Source organism: Azolla caroliniana, unplaced genomic scaffold, assembly GCF_043228905.1.
Source record: "Azolla caroliniana isolate FFs.n. ecotype wild unplaced genomic scaffold, voAzoCaro1.0.p SCAF_20, whole genome shotgun sequence".
Lineage (NCBI taxonomy): Eukaryota > Viridiplantae > Streptophyta > Polypodiopsida > Salviniales > Salviniaceae > Azolla > Azolla caroliniana.
The window spans coordinates 2,090,638-2,095,624 of NW_028230455.1; the positions used below are offsets into that span (position 1 = coordinate 2,090,638).

The 4,987-nt window shown below is 43.0% G+C and overlaps 1 long non-coding RNA gene across 1 annotated transcript; it reads left to right on the top strand.

Moving 5' to 3' along the window:
* Positions 1-422: 422 nt before the first annotated feature.
* LOC147850777 (uncharacterized) lies at positions 423-4,199 on the top strand. Its single transcript, XR_015531580.1, has 2 exons — positions 423-720; positions 1,834-4,199. It is a non-coding gene; the product is annotated as an uncharacterized LOC147850777 (long non-coding RNA).
* Positions 4,200-4,987: the final 788 nt, after the last annotated feature.

Below are 4,987 nucleotides of genomic sequence, written 5' to 3' on the forward strand. Positions count from 1 at the left end.
TACCTAATAACAGGTAGAGATCTTCTTTTTGTGTTCTTTATTGGTTTGGGCGCCGTCCACCTCGAGGGGAGCGGTTGCCAACCGCTCCGCTCGAGGCGGACAAGGTCTTTTTTTTTAGGGGGGGGGGGGGGGAGGCACCTCCCCGAGTCAAGGGGAGGCCTCCTTTCTTCTTCCCCATCTTCGTTCCGCCTCCATGTGTAGGAGGCAAAGGAGGAAGACGGGGATGAAGAGACAGATGGAGAGGTCTTCCATTAGGTCGGAAGCCACCCTTCTCACTACCGATAATATGGATTTCTTATTATCGGCCATGAGTTCTGTCGAGCTTCACGGAAAAGTAGGCCGCTCCTTTTATAGGGGTAGGCCCCACGGGCGTCTGTATGTGGGACCGACGGACGAATGGGCGTCTGTATGTGGGACGGACGGGGGGCATCATCATCATCATCATCTAGCCACACTGCCACAGCACGGCACGGGCACCTCACTGTACTGCACAGCACAGCACAGCACAGCACCGCACCGCACCGTGCGTGCCTCAGATTCGCAGGAGGCATCGTTTCTTCTTCTTCCTCAGATCCTTCTCCTCTCCTCTCCTCTCCGTCGTTGCTGTTGCCGTTGCCGTTGCCGTCGCTCTTGCTCGCTCCTAGCCGTGGCTTTCCTTCTCTGTCACTTCCACTGTTGTTCTCTCTTTTCGCAGAAGCTCCTCTCCGCCGAGCCTCGCAAGTAAGTACAAGTACAAGTACGTATGTATGTATGTATCGACCTACCTACGATCTCGCCTCAGAAGCTGCTGTTCGTTTCCCGTTTCTTTCATCCCGACCGTTGAGCTTAAATAAATCCTCCTCTCTTCTGGATGGGATGGAAATGAGCAAGCATTAACCCCTGGAAAATGAATGCATTCCATACAGCAAAACAACAGAACTTCGTAGGAGTTTCAGATGCATTCCTGGCCGGCCCTATCCTAACATTGATGATGGATGTGATGTACCATATGAATCGACATCGGATCAGTCAGTCTATCTATCTATATATGGATTGATCCGATGTCGATTCATATACATATAAAAAAATACATACGATTCATACTTACATATGTATGTATGTATGTATGTATGTATGTATGTATGTATGTATGGATGTATGTATGTATGTATGTATGTATGTATGTATCAGTGCCTCGTTCTTCTGGATCCAGCATAAACATTTGTAGAAATTTGGATGGACTATGTACGTATTTGGAAGGAAGATCCTTCCATACAAGACTGATCCACCGACCTTTCCCCCTTGTCTGTCTCCATCTCCATCTCAGTCTCATCCTCTTTCTTCTTGCAAATTTGTATGCACGTGCGCATACCAAACAGGTACATATCGTAGTCAACATCGAGCGAGCAACCGTCTACTTACTGCGGTAACCTACCGACACAGGAGGAATAAGTTGTGGTATGGTGGTATGAATAGGGTACCACGACATCCTTTTGTTATCTGCCTACAAATCAGCTTAAAAAATCCCGTTTTCCCTCTGTATAAACACCACCGATGCTTTTTTATGCCGTTCATCATTGTGCATGTTCTTCTCTGTAGCTCTGCACACCATGTAACGGGGGACCACTTCCATGGACCTTATGTCCGATGATGCATTTCTTGAAGCCGCAGCCATGATGATATAACTGCATAACACGATCGCTTTTATGTCTTCAAATTTATGCAAGAAGAGGCTCTCGCCTGTGATGATTTGATTTTGTATGTTGAATATCGATAGTTCACATCACCTTAAATGTGGCTTGCTTCTTGATGCCATGAGAGTTTTTGACAAAGCTTCCTCTTTTTTGAGTTCAGATTGCTGCGTGGAAGGCAGTACTTGTTGGCTACGTGGGAGATGGACATTTCAAGCAAGCACTACATACATTATTTATTGCAGAGAGATGGGAAAGAAGAGCTTACCTCAAAATGATGTGATTGTTGGATTCATATCTGAAACATGGCATTACTTATAAGATGTTGTTTCATGGAATTCTTTAATGAGTGATTGACGGAGCTCAAGAAGCTCTTTGCTCTTTTGGACAATTGCAGATTTGAGTCCATTTTTCCTACCCTTGTCTCATATATTTGTAGCTTGAAGGTAGGTACCCTTGTGGGATGAATGAATCGATGTTGAAGGTAGTCAGTCGGTCATATACGTTCCCTAATCCAAATTGAAGGTATTTTGGCTGACAAAGCTACAGTTGTGGATGTGTTTTCATCTCTCTGGCAATGGCAAGGAGATCCTACCGCCTCAGGGGAAATGATTGCATGTTCTGGTGAATCAGATCTGGCTGCATGCACATCTTAAAATTGTTGTTGCTACTGCTATTTTAAATCTGGTCTCCTAGAGTGTGTATGCATAAGACTTTTGATAGATTTTCCAACCATGACACCCTCCTGGGAAACTTTGATAGGGGCTTATGCAAGATATGGCCGGCCAGAGAAGCAAGGCTGTTCAGCTTTTTGAGCATATGCAGAGAGAGGAGGACCTATACTATACACCTGGGAAGATTGGTCTCCTTGGCATCTTAAATCCTACTCCGGTGGGGAATCCCTCATTCATGGAAATGACGAGTTACGTTGAGCAGGAAAAAGGGAGGAAGGCATTGGAATTTCTTGACAGAATTAGGTTGTAGAGTAACACTTCTTCAAGTGTTATCACATACGGTTGCTTACTTGAAACCATGCGGAAGCATGGGATCTGTAGGCAAAGGCCAAGATTTCCATGCTGAAACTGCTCGAGAAAACTCATTTATGGGTACTTACTTATATGCAAGTTTTGGAATGGTAGAAAAGCCGTGCTAACTGTGGGACAAGGTTTTGATTCATGATATTTCCTTGTGGAATGCATTCATTTCAGGCTATTTTGAACATGGTTGTGGTGGGAAGCTATACTCTCGTTGTTTCAAAGAGAATGCAGGTTCGTGGTATCGGCCTTGACTCTAAGCTTTGCATGCATCGTGAAAGCATGTGCTTGTACTGGATGTATAGATACAAGGATATGGATATATGGAGAGATTACAAGAAACTATATATGTATGTCTATGTGTGTGTGGGTGTGGGTGTGGAAAAGACGTGTAAGTAGGCAGTCTGGTCAATATCTGTGCTAAATTTGTGTTGCTGTAATATGTAGTTAAGGATTAAATGAGTTGAAGTTCACTTAGAATAGACTATGCACAGCGAGAACGTGATATGAGGAATCATCAACGTGTTTTAAAGAGATACAACGGGGAAGCATCTATTCAGATGCTTGTCGAGAAATAGTATACGGTGTAAAGGGAAAGGAACTACAACAGTGAGATCATTAAAAGAGGACATTTCAAGATAGAAGTATTCATGGGAAGCATCTTGGTTGATATGTATGCACAATTGCGGTTTGCTTGCAGAAGCACAAATAGTGTTTGAGACATTACTGGTTCAGGTTGTATTTTGTCTTGGAACGCACTTATTTCGAGATACACCCACGCGGGAAAAAGAAAGGAGGTAAGTTTTGAAAACTTTTCCTACCGGATATGCAGACCGGAAGCTATACTTACCAGATGCACTGGCATCTTAACAGCATGTGGCAACTTATGGGTTGTATGGAAAAGAAACACATTACCCGCTGAAACTATTGCCGATCTCTTATTAGAGAAAGATGCGGTGTTTGGAAATGATTCAATGGAGATGTATGACAACTGCGGATACGTCAACGCACAACTAGCATTTGACGAGCTTTGAACTCGAGATGCACACAGTCTCATGGAATGTATTCATTCCTGGACATTGTGCACGTGGAAACATTGAAGAAGCATTGATACACTTGGAGCATACGAAGATGGATAAGATCTCCAGTCTTTCTCACTGTCTTGAAAGCATGTGGAAACTTAGGAGAAGCCGACAGGAAGCCTACGAAGGCAAAACAATACATTCGAGGGCCGTGATTAGATGGGTTTATATAGGGCAATGACACTCTCAGCGGTGCATTGGTTGACATGTATTTAAAACCCGGCTTGGACTTTGGAATATAGTCATGTGGAAGTCTCCTTTGGCGAGACGTGCTCCCAGAGAGCATTTTATCGTTTTGAAAAAATGCAACTTGAAGATGATTTGTCGAATGGAGTCGCGTGCATCCACGTATTCTAAGCTTGTGCCAATGAAGGAGCTGTTGAAATTGGGAAAGAAATGTATGCCAAAATCACTAAGAGAATGAAAATCTCATCGCAAAACATTGATTTGATATGTACTCCACAGTGTGGTCAGCCCTCTTGGATGGTTGTGAAACGTGGATAAATGTGGAGTTTGTTGTTACTTAGCAATGGATCGGTTGGGTTTGTTGTCAATTCGATTTGAATTCGGTCTTCTTGAGCAATACTCAGAGAGGGTCTGAAGATTGCTGATTCAGTCGTGGACTTTGACAATTCTATGATTTTGGGAAGGGTTTTCAAGTCAGCTCTTGTCGAATTTTCTGGTCCGTTTCTCTGTTGCAAAACTTGATGGAATGCTCTGATACCACTTGTTGGCTTTTGTGGTGGAATACGTATATGCATGGAAACCTATAGATGGACTTGGTTAGAGTTAAGCAAATTAGACAGAGAGCTTGAAGGTATGTTATGCAAGACTAACTTGCAATAGAGGGTGTATATACAATATACATGGTGGAGCAAAAGAGCAAGCCTTGTTATTCTTGGAAGGCTTACCTCCTATTTTCTACCAATGCACAACATAGCTACACTCGTATGTTGGGCCATATACAAAGGTAGAGGGCTAAGCCTTTTATCCAAGCAAAAATGACATTTTTCACTTTTGTATGTTGTGATGGTAGTATTTCATCGATGTCAAGTATTTCACATACTGCGTACCTCTAATTAATTTAGTAACTAACAGTGATGAAGAGCTATTGAATGAATTGCTTAAAGAGTGGAATGAATTACTTAAGAGTAGAAAGGTGAGAAGATTCAACAAAGAGTAAAACGTAATTAATAAACGG